Below are 17,863 nucleotides of genomic sequence, written 5' to 3'. Positions count from 1 at the left end.
TATGGTAGCCGGAATATTATCTCATCTATTAATCTATCCACCCCGATTTTTAAGACCCATAATCTTTGTTACAATTATCTCTTAAAAAATTTACATCCTTTATTGTGTAAAATGTTTGTTTAATGTCTATACCATGACTTCACATGCTATATAAACATAAGAACATATAAAATAAAAGCAAGGAGGCATTTAGAGTTCATTGTTGTATTGCATTGTTATGTGGTGATTCAAACAGCAATGTTAAAGGTATCACGCCTGCTTGCCATGCGATAAGATCTTGTAACTCAGTGGCACTTTCCTCTAGTCATCCCATATCCCTTGATTCTCTTAATAGCCAAAAATATATCAATCCCTGCCTTAAATATACTGAGCCGCTGAACCTGCACAGTCCTTTTGGGCAGAGAATTTCAGAGATTCATGACCCCCTGTGTCAAGAAATGTGTTCTCATCCTTGTTCTGAATTCCTGATTTTATTTTGAGATTGTGACTTACAGTTCTATACAACAGCTAGGGGAAAATCCTTGCAACTACCTGGTCAAAACCTATGCAATTTTGTATGTTTTAAATTTGAATTCTACTCTTCATCTCCAGATGGTCATATTATTTGCTTTTCCTCAAAAGACATGTGTATCCTTATGACTTTTTTTCGTACTTTTTCTTTCTCCTTTTTAACCTCATCATAACATTCTATTCCAATAATAATTTCAGCCCCTGTTTTAACATAAGGTTCCTATTTATGTGTGTTTTATTTTAATATGCTTGTTATCAATAGAACTTTATTTCTTCTAGCCTTGTATTCCATGCAACTTCTATTTGACAGCTCCCTGTTAATTACTTGCGATGTTTGCTGAATTATCTGCACAGTTAATTTGGACTGGATCCCTGAATGCATTGGTGAACCTGTTTTTTTAAAACTCTTCACTGATTTTTCTCTGTTTCCACATTGAACTAGAGTGTATTCTACTTGTAGCTGCTCTTGTGCAAGTTACTTATCCCATTTCACCTTGTTGAACTAAATCAGCAAATGCTTCCTGGACTGGAGACCAGTTCAGTATAGTTATATAAATATACTGAAATTTGCTTTCCCCATTTAAACTCTGCTCAAGGTAATGTATATAACTAATCTGGAGGCAGTTTAAAAAAAACATCAGTTTTATTAGTTGCTTATGTATATTTCCCCATTTATCTATAATATAACTCCATCTTGCTTTCACAGCTCCAGGGTGCTGAATGGCCCATTCCTGTTCCTATTCTTAAGTTCTGTGATGAATTGCACCATTTCCTCCTAATTTTTTTATATATTTGTTTGAATGCAAACTATTTGAATTTCCTCAAATCCTAGTGATGTGATTGAAAGCTGTGCTACTACTGCCATCTTACCCCTCCCTACTCTATTAAAAATGCTGAAAATAAATAATTTCCAGTACTGAAAAAATCCAGATATTTCTATTATATCTGCTGCTGTTCATCTGTAGCCATTGACACTTTGTTTCAAAGGTTTTCTGCACTTACATTCCAGATTCTCATTATTTTTTTCTATTCATTGCTTCAGTTTTGCATTTAATGGTTCATTAGAGCTTCTTTCATTCTCTATCTTGTCTGGCAAGTATTCCAACAGAAATTTTAGCCTTTTCATCTAATCCAATTGTAAATTATCCCTGACCACACGAATTAAAGGCAGTATCGAGGGAATACTAATCAACTTAATTAAAAAGCAAAATGTTATTGTGTCTATACGTGGTTTTCTTGATTTTGTTTTTATAAATTGTTGGCCTGTTTCAGTTACCTGGAACAGTTGAAAAAAAAGTTTTAATGCTGTATAGGGAAATGGTGTCACAAAGAAAAGAGAACATTTGAGCATGACTAAAATTGCAATGTAACCTTGTGTGTTTGTGCATTATGCTTGTGAATTATAAATGATATTACCAATCTGGAAAGAAACAATTCTGAAGTTCAATGTTGGAAAATATATCACTAAAATCTGCTGAAACCTTTTTTTGGAGCAGCTATAGCAGCTAAGATGTTCATTTCTAGTAAACAGTCAATAATGATTGGTACAAGTTGCGTAAATAATTGCACTGATATCTCAACTACTCATTTCTGCTGCTATAAGAGGAATTGAACAACAGTGTTCTTTAAATGTGTGCTCTCCTAGTTTAAATCAAGAAACATACATTTACATTTGGCCTTATCACATCAAAAAATGTCCCAAATTGTATTAAATCCAGTCAGTTAATAATTTTTACTTAGTACTAACCTCAAGTTGATGCCTATGTTGGGAAACAATATTGTGTTTAGTGCTGGAGTAGGATCCGTTTTAAATGTATGAATTTAATCAAATAATCTCTTGTCTTTGTGGTCAGTTGTTATAATACCAAGGAAGAAAATATGTAGTTCAATTTCTGTCTGCACCTTTATTAGTTCTGACCCTATTTGAAAAATGTGCAATAGGAATATTGCCCTTTTCTCTCCCTCCCCAAAGTTTTGTTCAAATTAGAAGCTTTTAGAAGGTCATTTGGCCTTTGAACCTGCCATGCCATTTGATAAGATCATGGCTGATCTGAATGCAGCCTTAGTGCCTCATTCTAGTCTACCTGGATAGCCTTTCACCCCTTGTGTTTCAAGAGTTTATCTAACTCTGCTTTAAACTATCATCAAAGACTCTCTTCCCCCAAGGACAGTGGAAGCAGAGTTCCAGAGACTCATGACTGAGAGAAAAAAAATTCATCTCAATGGTGTCTCCAATGACTGTCCCCTTAGTTTTTTAAATGGTGACTACTAATTCTAGATTGTCCCACAAGAGGAAATATCCTTTCCATTTCCAGCTGTTCAGGACAGTTTGGGGTCTTTCATGTGACCTGGAACATGGCAGACATGCTATATCATCTGGATTATGTGACCATAATACCAAGGAGAAACTGTTAATTTTGTTAATGAAACCAGATTTGCAGTGTTCTGCAATACGTGCTGTAATGATTTTTTAATTTAATGTCTTGGAAATTTCTTTGACAGGCTCTATTAAACTGGCAATGAAGATTTAAATGCTGCAAATATTGGAAATCAAAAGCAAAATATGCTAAAAACACTTAGCTGATCATTTAACATCTCTGGAAAGAGAAACAGAATTAAAGACCCTTCATCAGATTGTCTTTGATCTGAAATGTTAATTGTGTTTCAACAGCACTGCCTAATCTGCTACGTGTTTCTATCTTTTTCTGTTTCCATTAAATTAGTATTCCTTCTCCCCCCCCCCCCCACTTTCTGTTCCCTTCTGAATATGTTGAACTATCTGATCCATAGTTCCACAGATAGTTAGCAACCTTTTTAGAAATTTCCAAACTGTTTACAAAAAGTGTAGCAATGTGAACTTACGTAGGCTCAAGCTACACCTGTCCTTTCATGGCATATGTGGAAGAGTCTTTCTTTCAGTCCTACATGTGGCTCTCTCCCTCAACCCCATTTTTTTGTTTCTCCCAGTACATTGGCGACTGCATTTTTCCAGTATGTTGATGCTGCTTCGTGCACTCATACAGAACTCAAATTTCATTATTTCTTTCTGCCAATTTCCACCATGCTCTCACCTTCAGATACTCCATTCCTGACACCTCTGTTCCCTTTCTGGATCACTCTCTGTCTCCAGAGGGTAACAACAAATGTTCATTGTATTCACTCTGATGACGAAACTTTCTATACAGATCCCTCTGAGATGTCTTCCTTTTCCCTGAATCCTCTCTACCCTGATTGACAGAACCCTTGACTGTATCTCATCTATTTCCTATACCTCTGCTTTCACCCTTCTCCTGGACAGAGCAAAGATAGAGTACCCCTTCCATTCTACCAGCCTTGTCATTTAACTGATCATCCTTTGCAATTTTCAGAATCTTCAACAAAATTTTACATCTGCTCCTCCCTTCTCCTTTAATATTTAGAAGGGACCATTCCCTTCGTGATTCCCTGGTCTGTTCTTTCGTCTTCTAGAAGTGCTCCCTTTTTATGGTGCTTTTCCGTGCAACTGCAGAAGACATCTTTTCCCACCATCCAGAAACCCTAATAAACCTCCCTGAAGAAGCAACAATTCACCTGCACTATTTCCAATGTAGTGTTCACATTGTGGTCCTCTCTACACTGGAGAAACCAAATGCAGTTTGGTTGACTGCTTTGCAGAGCATCTGCTTACAGTCTGCAAGAACAACTATGGGCTTTCTGTTGCCTGTCACTTTAACTATTCATCCCATTCCCACTCTGACCTTTGGTCTCCTGCACTGTTAAAACGAGGCCCAACGTGAGTTTGAGGAACAGTGCTTCATCTGCTGTCTGTGCACATTACTGCCTTTCTGATTTGATATTGAATTATACAACTTCAGGTAACTCACTTTTTCCGCTAGTCCATACGCAAGATTGGCTCAGCTTTTCTTTCTCTATATCCTGCAGCTCAGAATTTTGCAACTTTTATGGACAGTTTTTGTTCTTGCACTCCATCTGTCCTTATTTCATAGCTTTTATGGTCCTTTGCACAGTCTAACTGCCCCCATTGACCAGATGACCTTATTTACAGCTGATCCGCACAGTAACCCAGGCCTTGTCTTATCAGAGATGTTCCCTTTTGTCTGATACCTCTCTCCCAACCAACTCTAACTTCAAACCATATTGTTCTTTGTCTTTCCCAGTTCTGATGAAGACCTGAAACGTTAACTCTGTTTCTCTTTCCACAGATGCTGCTTGAGTGTTTCCAGCATTTTCTGTTTCAATTTCAGATTTTCAGCATTCTTAGCTATTTTAAGTTTCAATTTTTCTGTAGATAAGTAATCAGTTTCAACCAGATATGTTACTTTTACCCAAAAACGTATCCAATTTGAAGCCAGAAGCATTACAAGGGATGAATACTTGTCACTGACATTGATTTCATACTAACTAATTGATTAACTTAAAGTGAAGGATAGCCAATGGCAGTGGATTTATTGGTAAACTTGACTTGATTATTCAGCTGATTTAACATTTTGCAAGTTAATGATGTGAAGCAGGGTGAAAAAAACTGTGCTTTTGGGTCTAACTCTGTTGAGGTTAGTGGTCCCTGTTGCTGATAAGAAGGCCCACAGTTTTGTAACTTTCTTCTCTAGTTGTGGTGGACTGAATTTGGGTATCGGTGATAGCTAGGTGGTTTTCAGATGCTTGTTGCTGTTGGGAGCCATGTTGGGGGCGAACACTTTGCATGTGGCTGTGAAGTTTGCTCTTGTTCTCAAACTTCATAAAGAGCATAGGTTCCAGTTTGCACTGGAGACGTGAGCTTCCTCAAGATGCCACCCAGCCCATCAGGCAGTGTCTTCATTGGTGGTTGCCTGGCCAAGGGTGGGGTGGTATCAATATACTCCTGCAGGCTGTGAAGTTGTTGGGGATCTGAGTAGAAGTTGCTCTGGTAAAACATGGTGAGTAGGATGCAGCATGTGTAGGCCTGGAGCAGATGTGCATTGTGGTTGTAGAGCGAGGGCAGGGGCTTGAAGCAGAACTGGCATGTGTGCATTTGCTCAGGCTTGTTCAGGTACAGGCTCTTTGGATAGTTCTGCAGCACAGTCAAGATGCTGAAGACTTGGTACAGTAGATGAAGGTATTGATGGTACTGGGCACTGAAGTGTAGCCCTTGGTCATCGTGGACAGCTGTTGCTGTAGTTGCCTTGTTTTTGCATTACCTATTACTCTTGATACTAAGAGCCAGCCGTACTTTGTAACCTGATCTAAAGTCCACATTTATAGAGCAGACTGACCATAGGATATCTGAAAAATTCCACTCTGATCAACTTAAGGTAACCTATTATGCTATTTAAATTAAAATTGGTACAAGTACTTATTCTGAAGAGTATGTTTGACACTTACAGTAAAATGTGAAAGACAGCAGAAAACAAATTAATATGAAGAAAAAAGTGCAGAATAGCAAATCTCCTCCTTGGGCTGTCCCTTGGGGTCCAGGATGACTTGCTTCCACAAATGTTCTGAGCTTCAGGAATTGTATGTTCCTGTACTGATGTGCTGCACTGCCCTCAAGTGTTTACATTGTGCTGTGGGAAATTAAAGTTTTGTGCTTCATTCTGAAATTTTCAACTCGTGTAACAACTGTTCAAGATAATATTGGGAGTCAGCAGAACTGGCAAGAATAATTTGGCCATAGCTCTACAGATTATCATTGTCTTTTTTTTCTCCATCCTCAAATATAGTCCTCTGTAACATCTTTTGTGGGTTATGTTATACGTGCAAATGTAGCCAGCATTTGTTTCCTGAAAAATAACTTGAGAAGCAAAGTTGGAATTGATAACAAAAGGCCAAAAGCCATCCACTTTTTTTCATCCATTTTCGTACATTGGTGGAGTTGTCGAGTAACCCGGATCATTTATCAATTAATTTGAACTTGATCCAAATGTAACTAGGGGAAACACAGGTCCAAAGCCATGCTTATTTATGCATGCTTTATGCAGTCTTGAATTGGGGTACTGTGGGTCAAAATGTTTTTTGTTCTAAAACAATTTTTTCTTAAAAATATTTGAGTGAAGAAATGCTAAGTTGTTCTGCCATCTGATTGGGGAGTCTATTCCATAGATTAACTGCATGCTCACTTACTTTTATTCATTGATTTTACCCTCCCTTATCCCAACTCCCTTCAGTTCAGACTCTGTTCTCTAATTCTTCTTTACAAAGAATAGTGGTTTGCTAAGGTCTGGGCTATCTGGATGTTAGAATACTTAAAAATGAAACAATCCTACAACTCTCAAACTTTGTTCCAATGGGAAAGTGCAGAAATGACATAGTTGCTACATATAATCCAATGTTTCCAAATGTAATCCAATGTTTCCAAATGCTCAACCGTTTTGTGCTGCAGTGAGCAGAACTGTGATGTTCTATGTGCAATAACACCAATGACTTGTAACGTGGCAGGGTTACTCACTATTTTGTTTCAAAATTGACACTTTAAAATATCACAACTTCTGATTTGCTTTACTCACTGAACATTGTCTCATTACTTTCACCTTACTGAAAATATGTCCCCAAGTGTGCCATGCAAATTTAAAAAAAAATGGCTATGATTCATAACCTGCTGTGCATTGTTATAGGGAGAGGTCACAGACCAATCATCAAAAAGTAATCCAATCGCATTAAGAAGTTTGCAATACGATGGTATTGGTAAAGAGCTATAGTACATAATGTTTACTTTATTGAGCAGCAACATCAATTTGCATGTCTTTAAAATAGAGAAAGTTTTATGGGAATTTCGTAAAGACATAAAGAAAATTATTGGTATTGGTTTATTATTGTCACTTGTACCGAGGTACAGTGAAAAGCTTGTCTTACAAACTGATTGTACAGGTCAATTCATTACACAGTGCAGTTACATTGAGTTAGTACAGAGTGCATTGAAGTAGTACAGGTAAAAACAATAACAGTACAGAGTAAAGTGTCACAGCTACAGAGGAAGTGCAGTGCAGGTAGACAATAAGGTGCAAGGTCACAACAAGATAGATCGTGAGGTCATAGTCCATCTCATTGTATAAGAGAACTGTTCAATAGTCTTATCACAGTGGGGTAGAAGCTGTCCTTAAGTCTGGTGGTACGTGCCCTCAGGCTCCTGTATCTTCTACCCGGTGGAAGAGGAGAGAAGAGAGAATGTCCCGCGTGGGTGGGGTCTTTGGTTATGCTGGCTGCTACACCAAGACAACGAGAGGTAAAGACAGAGTCCATGGAGGGGAGGCTGGTGTCCGTGATGCACTGGGCTGTGTCCACAACTCTCTGCAGTTTCTTGCGGTCCTGGGCGGAGCAGTTGCCGTACCAAGCCGTGATACATCCAGGTAGGATGCTTTCTAGGGTGCATCGGTAAAAGCTGGTGAGAGTCAAAGGGGACAAACCAAATTTCTTTAGCCTCCTGAGGAAGTAGAGGCGCTGGTGAGCTTTCTTGGCCGTGGCATCAACATGATTTGACCAGGACAGGCTGTTGGTGATGTTCACTCCCAGGAACTTAAAGCTCTCCTAGAAGTGACCAATGGCTTCATCAAACTGCTATGTTTTAAGGAGGCTCTTGAGAATAAAGGGCAGAGTTGAAGAGGCCTATTCCAGAATTTGGGGTTGGGTAAGTGAGGCACAACAACTAGTGATAAGGCAGAGAGGAAGAGGATGCTTCTCAGTCAATGATGTGTAGAATAAAGGTAATCATTTGGATGCTGGATGAAGGGAAGAAAAGAGCGCTTGAAGTGAGGAATGAACAGTAAAGTGCAAACAATGAAATAATATACTATAGTGATGTAAGTAAAAGCTCATTGAGACTTTTATCATTGAGTCAACAAATAATTGTTTTAGCATTTATAGATACATTGTGAAAAGTGTGAGTTTGATTGGTGAAACTACAATCACAGGAATACAGATTAAAAAGACATTTCCTTTTGTATATAATTCCAGAGTGGGAGTGAACACGTAAAGCAGCAGAGGTTCTAGGTAAGTTCTTGTGCACTTTTTCAAATATTTCTAATGCATGTGGTTACATAAATTAAAGGTTGGTGCTGCTGCTTTGTGTAAAATACTAAAGGAAAAGCTGTTTTCCTTATAAATTATTGTAAACATTTAAGCTTTTGATAAATTATTTAAATGTGTGTTGCTGAGAAATAGGGAAGATATTTTCCAATCAACAGTATATGCAAGTGCCATTATGTTATTTTGAAAATTAAGTGATTACAAGTTTTCAAATTACATTTATTATGATGCACATCTTTCTCATTTGAATATTGGAACAAAAATTCGAGTCTTTTAGTCCACTATTCTTTGGTTAACAATGCTTGAACAAACAAAGGTGATTTGAAACACTCCCAATTTTCAATTGAAAGAACAGTATTTGGTAATATACCTTCAATAATTTCAAGCTATATTAGAATGCTGGTGACATGAGTTGAATATGCCAGGAGAATAAATAACTTCTTCACCATACGTTTTGGTATATGGTTCATGATCTGGGAAAATTCTTGATACAGTAAACAAATAGGGTAAATATTGTTGGTCTTAAAAATTGAGAATCTCAAAACTCTGCTTGACTTGGAATAACATAGCATTTAAAAACTAAGAAGTAAATGTTATTATTAATGTTTTAAGAATTCTGTTATTGTCATTCAGTATAATTAACAATGATCACAGGAGTACTATAACCTTCAAATTTCTGAGTCAGCATACTTTGACTTGGACATTTAACATAAGTTAGTCATCTGGGTCAAATCCCTTGAGTTCCTTACAAAATGTTCTTTGTTGTGGGAGCATTATCACTAAAAGATTATAAAGATTTGAGAAGATGGCCCAGCACCATCTCTTGACAACAGAAGTAAGGAAATAATTATGGCTTTTCCAGCATTGCCTATGTTCATTAAGAATACCTTTTATGCTTAATTGCTTTCTCCATTCAGGTGCAATTGGGTTGAACTTGATTTACTTTTTTCACATGTGAAGTGCAGTAATAATAGTTTTGGGTCCATTTGTGTCACTTGGAGAATTTGATTTTATGCCATGAGTCACCCCTGTGCCCCTCATAAGATTTCTGCATCATTGTCCATGTGATGCTCCTCTTGGAGAGATACCATGTTGTCCTGACAGCACCCATCACTGGGCACTCGTGGGACATTCAGAACAGCAGCAAACTGGGCCACATGGAAATAAGTAAAATACTATATTTAGTCTTTGTCTCCTGCCCTGACCTTCCCAATCTGTGCATTGAGCTGACTCTGCGATTTTCCTTTTTCTTTCCCCTTGTCTTACTCCCACCATTCCCCTCTCTCTACAAAACTTAAACTCTACAAAAAACTTAAAACAGCTGATCTACTGGCCATCAATTCCCTCCCCTAACACCCCCACCGCCACCCCAAACAGGAGAGTTACTGGCAAAGTCTCCAATCCCTTCCTCCCTTCCATCAGCACCATACAAATGAGAATGTTGAAACATCATTGCAATATACTATTTCGATGCCAACCACTTTCGGTTCCTGACTTTCTATGTTCTAGCAATCCTCCCGATTTTTTCCTAACCATTCTCTTCATTCTGAATACCAAATTTAAATGTTTATCTCTTGTTACTAACTATCAAACCTATGTAGATCCACTCTAGTACACCTGTGTTCTCCACAAGAAAATACAAATCTTTCTTCAGAGGGCACAATTCTCTTTTTAGCGCTTATGTTTTCACTTAATATGAGGCTGGATTACAAGTCAGCAGTGGAGGGAAAGTGTTAGCTGCTGACTTTGAAGAAATTGCTCACAAAGATAAGTGGGCTTTGTGGTGTGGATTTTCTTTTCTCTTTGTGCATGTGCTGGGCAGCTAGCTGCCATCTGTATGGAATCTGTGGCATATATCAACAGTAGTGTTGTCATGCTGAGCAGTGGATCAGGTTGAAGAATTTTTAGACAGCAAACAAATAAGTCAGTCTTTAATTGAATTTATGGCAAGCAAAATAAAAATTTGCAATTTATTGTGGGAGAATGGTTTCTGTTGAAATATAAACTTTAAACCAATTTTTTTGAGGCTATAGATTTTTCAGGTATTATTCTGATGGAATGATAATCCGAATACACCAATTCAGTTGTACAGAACTGGAGGGGTTATTCAGCAGTAATCGTGCTATAGAATGCTAGTTAAAACTTCAGTTGTACCTCATTCAATAAAGTTAATACTTAGTATTTTTTCAGCATGAGTACTACCTAAAAAGTTGAAAAGCTTTTTTAAAAAAAGCAATGCTGAAAATCCTGAAATCATGATGGAATGCGAGAAATACTCAGCAAATGTAGAGAGAATCTGAGATAACATTTCATGGTCAATGACCTTTCATCATAAAAAGTTGAAATTGATCACAATCCAAAATGCTGCAAAAGCACACAATGTGAAGCAGTAGCTAATTGTTGATGGCAACTTGTGCATTTCTGAAGCTTGTATAAACACCAGAAATTGCTGTCAGTTTTACAGAGTAATGATGATGAATGTTGATTGTTTCATTGCTATTACTGTGGCAAATTTGCAGTATTAGTACTTCCTTTCTCACTTTTCATTATACCCTATAAATTCACATTACCTTTAGCAGTTCCAGCTTTATCATATTTGCTCCTTTTGAAAGGATTTTGTTTTATACTCTCAAATGATCTTTATTTTTATGCATTAACTATTCATTTTACATGATGATATTTGGCTTCCTGTATCCCATATTTGAATGTCTTCTACAACTGAAATATCTTCACTAACTTCTCAGGCCAGATGAGGCACTCTTCTTTAATCTTGCTGAACTTGATCTTATTCCATTCTGGCCCCTACAGTTATAACTGGTGCATCAGTAATTGAATCTTATCACCTAATACTAAAATGTCTGTTTAGTTTAAAAAAAAGAAATAGAATCTTGATTTCTGTGTCTCAAAAAATTGCTCCACCCAGCTTTGAGGGAATAAGTTTCTGTAAATTTGTGTATCAAGGCTTTTGCGTCAGGGAGGGAGCACGAGTGCAGTTAAAAAGCAAAAAAAAACTGCAAATTCTGGATGACTGAAATAATAATAAAAAGAAAATGCCAGAAATACTCAGTATTTCAGGCAGAATGTGTAGATAAAAAAGTGGAAATAACATTTCATCAACCTGAAACCTTAACTCTCTGTCTCTATCCACAGACACTGCCTGACCTGATATAGCATTTTCTGTTTTAATTCCAGCATAAGTACACGGTTGCATTGGCACACTAAATTTAGCAACAGAAGAAATCTATTAAAATCAGATGCTTGTGGTAATTAAAGGTCTGCTCCCCAGAGTCAGGGATGTTCATGAATAATATTTTTTGATCTTGGTGCAAAACTGCTGATAACCTTTCTTTCAAAGTGTGTCTCTTTTTATTGATGCTTTTTAAAGTGGAATGGGATTTTTCTTTTTGTAACCATGTATTCATAAAATCAGTTGTTCGAAATTTCATAAGCTGAGGTGTTTCTTCATCAAAGTGGGATTGATCCAGCAGCTCTGTACCAAAGTTAAAAATTAGATACTCTGTTTTAATTATGGTAGAACAATCCCCCTGTAGAAATGGATTCTCAGGAAATTCAGACAAGTGGTTTTATTGTGGAAAAAATTCCCCTTGCAACGCAAACCCCATTTCCAGTGTCAATTTTTTAGTCACATTGAGCACTTTGCAGCCCAGTCAATCTTAACCAGGTTCTCTGCTTCCACTCCACTTCAGTGCCTGTTGTTGGTCATTTTATACAAATGCTGCTATCACAGTGTATATTAAAGTTGCGCTGGATTCTTCATTTTATACAAGTTTAGGGACTTTTTTCCTGAAAACTCCATCAAACTGTCTCAATAAAACAAAGATTAAAGGTTTTGATGTTTTTGCTAGATCCATTCAACTTTGACATTTTTTTGTGACTACACTACTCTAGATTCCATATGGGTTTTGTGACCCTAAGTTTTACCTTGTTCATGCTTCCAACATAAGTGTAAGTAAATAACAAAATAAAATTTAGCTCTCGTAAGCATTAATAAGGCTGGGGTTAATTAACTCTAAATTTAAGAGTACCCAACAAGCAATCCCATGTTTGGAAAGTTCAAATTAAAATTTAGGAAACATGAGTTTTTAAAATATGGAATTTATGCCAAAGATGAGCTACATAGTTGTATTATAGTTACGCTAATCTGTATTTCTGCCATTGGTTAATCGTTAGATCTCAATCTGTTTGATAGTCTACCCAGATTAAAGTCTTTTATTTTTAAGTGTGTTCTCTGCTACCCAAATGCAATGCCTCAGATTTTATACTGAAATCTGTTACAATTTGCTTATGTATTAATATCATCTTAGATTTTGTTCCAGTCTTTTTCAGTATTATCTCAAATTTTCAAAGTCCACGTAGTTTGTAACTGATGAGAAACAGGAGCCCTAGCTCTGAACTCTTGTGAAACACTACTTTTCACCTCCATCAGTCTAAATAAAGAAAATCCTAAGGTTAGTTACACATGACCTCGCTAAGTATTCTTTGTGGCATGTTGTTTTTCTATTAGATCTTTGGTCTTGTCCTTTTTTTGTCATTTTTTTAAAATCTGTTGTTGCCTGCAAGGCCAGCTTTTTATTGCCCTTTTCTAATTCTATGGACATTCCATCAGTGAAATCTGTTTTTATATTTTTAAAAGCAAAGTAAAAGAATCAGCAACAGCCTCTTGCATGCTGTGAAATTTTTTGCATCCTCTGACTTTCCATCTTTGTTCCCTATAATGAGTACTCCTATAGCTGTTTAAAAACTAGTGCAGACTGCTGAAAATCCATGCCTGACCACCCAGGTTTGTCCTCTGGCTATTGTCAGCATCACTGTTGTCCTCAAGTTGCTCCAGAGGAAATACTTTGCCAGGATTGTTCAGTAGAGGCCCGTTTTTGAGATATAGTCCTGGATTTTCTTGAGTAAATGGTGAGTGTGTCATTTCATATTTTGCATGAAAGCAAGATGAAATGACTTTTTTGTGGTCATTTTTATTAGTGTCATATGTTGACTGTATCCTTGTATATTTAGTGCATGTAGTGTAGGGCATAAAGTACGTGCCCTACAATACATGCACTACACCCTGAATGTAATGCACAGTGAATTATTTTAAAAGGTGTTAGCTAACAAAAATATCAAAAAATGTTTTATATTGTTTCAATTATTTTTTTAAAAATATGAATTTAAATGTATTTATTGGTGCTTTTATTTTACTTAGGGAGGGCGTAAACACCAGCAAACTTGCAGTCGTCATTGACTTGACTGGCTCTTAGGAACAGGGAGATGTTTTGGCAAGTGTCAGAGCTATGCAAAAGGTCACTGGAAGTTACAATGATATCAGCTGTAGCATTTATTGTTATGCTATGATTTACAAGGACAGTTAGACTAGAAAACAAATTCAACATTCTAATATTATAGATGTAAATCTGAACTTAAAACAGAAACTCAGAAGATCTGGCAGCATTTGTGGAGAGGAGGAGTTCATCATTTGGTGAAAGATGAAAGATTTGACCTGCTGAATGTTTCCATCATTTTCTGTTGTTTTTACAATGGTGCAAGCATGCAGGAGACCTGTACCAGTTTATTTTATGTTCAATAAACCTAACCACATCATCTTGGTACACAGTTGGCAAGGCTTTTGCTATGTTAGTTTACAGTTGTGTAGTTAGTTTATGGTCTTAGTTGAAAGCAGCTTTATTAGAACAGTTGTTAATGAGCCCTATATGTCTACTGATGGTAAATTGGCAAGTTATTGATAAGTAAATTGTACTCAACTTGATGTGACAGTTCTATTTTGCAATATTCTGCTTGTTAGTCGAACACCATTTGCATATTAAAAAGAACATATTTTGCTGGTGTTAATGTACCATAAGAACACTACATAAGAATCATAGGTTGCATACAGATCTTTCCTATAGATGTTAACAAACAATCTGATCATCAAATTAATTCTGACATTTTAATATTATATTTTAATAATCTAGGGGTTAATTGGTGATCCATGTGCAATTTTTCCAAAAATCATGCTTGGAGATTTCTTTCATTCTACTCCCACTACTCAAACTGATCTGGATATTGTAAATGACAAAAACTGCCAAGAATTAGGAGAACAGCACATCTTAAAATGTTTTTAAAACTAGCTGTTTTAAAAAAAAATCTACTTGGTATATTTGAGTAGGAATGATGCGTTTTGATAAATTCAGCTGAAAATTGGTTAGCTGAATAAGTATTTTTAATTAGTGCCTTGTCTACTGTCTGTAGATAACTGGATGTTAAATCATTGTAAATATTTTTAACAACGATATTGAACTATTTTCTAGTTGTGTATGTGCACAGTATTGTTGCTGGTAGAGTAAAAGAGTGTATTTAGATCAATTTAAGGAATGCCCTTAACCAAGAGGTCCTGCAACCAAGAGGAATGGCTTAATTTTAAGAGATTCCTTGAAGTCTCACAAAAATGTGCGATTAGCAGAAACCCTCACTGGTAACAAATTTGATTTGGTTGCATGGCTTATTTTTATGGGTAAGAGCATGTTTCGTGCGATGCATTAAAACTAATGCAAAAGATCAAAGACTCAATTTATGCTTGAAATTCTATAGTTTTCTTTGGGATGATGATTGAATTTGGTTTAGGAGAAAAACAGCAATTTGTTAGAAATTCATGTCATTTTTTTTCAAAGAAAATTGAATATTAAGGTTTGTTATAAAACCAGAAAATGCTAGAAATACTCAGCAGGTCAGGCAGCATCCATTTAATCTCTTTTTAATGCTGTCTTACGTACTTTGTGTGAAGAGATGGGATAAAATCAAGATCAGTATTTCCATTTTGTAATATTGAAATTGATGTAATACAGATGACTATACATTGTGCTTAAGTTTTCAACTGGCAAAACGCACAGGTGTTCAAGTAGTGAAAATATTTTTATTCTGGATTTTGAGTGCCCCTCATTGGATAAGTGATTGTAAATTATGAAAGTCAAACAACAGATCCTGTTCATTGCTGATATACTCACTAAATACTGACTTTACTAGAACCCCTGATGTTGGCTTGCGTTCTCAATCCAGAATAGTGAACCCATGCAGCAGCAGAGTTTAGAAGGGTGGAAAATGCAGCTCCAATCTGCATGGTGTCAGCACCTCCTTGTGACTATTTAAAATATGGTATAGGAACTGAAGTATTATTTCTGGATGGTGATTCCATTTTATGCTTCTGGATTAATATAATGCCTCCTTAACCCTAGTCTTTCTGCTGTTTTTTTTCCTCTCATACTTGCATTTCTCCTAATTAGGTCATGTTTTCCCAATTTAATCTGAGTCTTTCACTGTTGAATGTCAAATTTTACTGAGATTTCTGTTATTTTCATGCAACTTCCCCTCTCTCTCGTTTGATTTGCTTTTCCTCTCTGTTCTCTCTGAGTAACACTTCTTTGTTGAATTATATCGTTTTGATCATGTAGTTTGAGATGACATCCCTTGATTAACACATCTTTGTATATCAAATACATAAAACACATTTCAAAGCATGCTGCTATAGTCAATTTAGAGACTAATCTTGTTGAGATAATGTCTCTGGATACAACTCAACATTTTGCCTTAGAGGAGGCAATGCTGAATTGATCCAAGTATTTGCTTGCAAAGACTGTTCCAGAGTACAGTTATAGTGACAATCAAAATAGTGATATTTTTAAAGAATTCTCCAAATCATTTGTTTTTGCATATTACACACAATGACATTTTTTAAAAAATTTCTGATTCTTTCCAAGAGTGCTTGATTCATTGCATTTTTGCATTTTCCTTTATAGAAGTTGATGAATTTTACTGTTTCTACTTGCATGATAGCTTAATCCTGAGATGTTGCCATACCTCTGATTTACATTAGACATTTGTATTGATTGCATATGGTTAACTGTTAACATTAACCATGGTGAGACTTACCTTGAAACATAAAATAAAAAGGAAAGAGCTTGCATTTATTTAACACCAATTGTGAATCAAGAAACTCTGAAGTGCATCAGAGCCAATAAAGTACCTCATTAGTCTTTTATTGTCGAGGTAGCTAAATTGTGTGTGGAAGGGAAATACTCCACAGATCAGACAGCATTTGCAGAGAGAAATAAAATTAACATTTCAGCTTTTCATTAGAACCAAGATAAATTAGAAATAAGTTATAAATTATGGAGAAGTGTGGGAGAGGTCAAGAAAACAAAAGGATGATCTGTTATTGTGTCGGGACCAAGAAAGAACGTATGACACAAATGGTGATGCCTACTGAAAGAGAGAGAAAAGGAGGACAAGTAAATAGCAGTTGGTGTATGAAATCTTGAAATATTGGAAGTGTGGGGGGAAAAATAGATTTTGGAAATATGGTACAAGACTGACTGTCTGAAATTGTTGAATCCAGTGTTGATTCGTAAAGGCTATAATGAAGTGTTGTTTCTCAAGCTTGCATTGAGCTTTATTATAACACTATAGGAAGCCAAAGGCAGAGAGGTCTCTGTAGGAGTGAGGTAGAAAATGAATATTAAAAGCAACTGAGAACTTCAGATAAATCTTGCGAACTTAAGGGGAATCTTGCAAACTCTAGGGAGGTGTTCTGCAAAGTGGTCACTCAATCTGCATTTGGTTGCTCCAATGAAGAGGGACTATTTCAAGCACCAAGTGCTAAATTAACAGAAGTAGAAGAAAATCACTGCTTCACCTTGAAGTGTTTGGATCCCTGGACAGGAAAGGAGGAGTTTACAGGTTTGCATGGGAAGCTACCACGAGCAGAGGAGTGAGTAATGTTAGAGATGGGAGAGTAGAGTATCGCACAGAGAGTGGTTCCTTTGGAATGCTGCAGAGGTAGAAGAGAAGGTGATGTCTGGTGATATCATGTATTGGCTGTTGTAAATTATGGCACGGTGGTGTAGCGGTTAGCGTAACGTTATTACATCGCCAGCGACCCAGGTTCAATTCCAGCCACTGTCTGTAAGGAGTTTGTACGTTCTCCCCGTGCCTGCGTGGGTTTCCTCCGGGTGCTCCAGTTTCCTCCCACGTTCCAAAGATGTATGGGTTAGGAAGTTGTGGGCATGCTATGTTGGCGCCGGAAGCGTGGTGACACTTGTGGGCTGCTCCCAGAACACTATGCAAAAAGGATGCATTTCACTGTGTGTTTTGATGTACATGTGACTAATAAAGATATCTAATCTAATCTGATGATCCTTTTGAATATAGAGAGGGGTGGGATGAAAGGCGAGGACTAGAGAAGTCTTATCCTTGGAGGAAAAAGGTGACAGCAGATGTTCAGGAGAGAACAGATGTGGTTAAAAGCCTTTTAGCTATGGAAGAGGTAATGCCACATTTGAGAGTAATGGAACGCTTT

At 36.8% G+C, this 17,863-nt stretch overlaps 1 protein-coding gene across 9 annotated transcripts in view; it reads left to right on the top strand.

Moving 5' to 3' along the window:
• fam49bb (family with sequence similarity 49 member Bb) overlaps positions 1 to 17,863 on the top strand; it is a 122,620-nt gene that overhangs the window by 68,480 nt on the left and 36,277 nt on the right. For 7 of the 9 annotated variants that reach the window (XM_052023572.1, XM_052023573.1, XM_052023580.1 and 4 more), the window contains exon 2: positions 8,434 to 8,469. The exons of the other annotated variants lie outside the window; for them this stretch is intronic. The gene's annotated coding sequence lies outside the window, so the exon portion shown is untranslated. The remainder of the gene's footprint in view (positions 1 to 8,433; positions 8,470 to 17,863) is intronic. 9 annotated transcript variants of the gene reach the window in all.

Source organism: Pristis pectinata, chromosome 9, assembly GCF_009764475.1.
Source record: "Pristis pectinata isolate sPriPec2 chromosome 9, sPriPec2.1.pri, whole genome shotgun sequence".
In the NCBI taxonomy this organism is placed as follows: domain Eukaryota; kingdom Metazoa; phylum Chordata; class Chondrichthyes; order Rhinopristiformes; family Pristidae; genus Pristis; species Pristis pectinata.
Note: the sequence above shows the minus strand (reverse complement) of the source record. Positions and strands in the feature narration are given on the sequence as shown.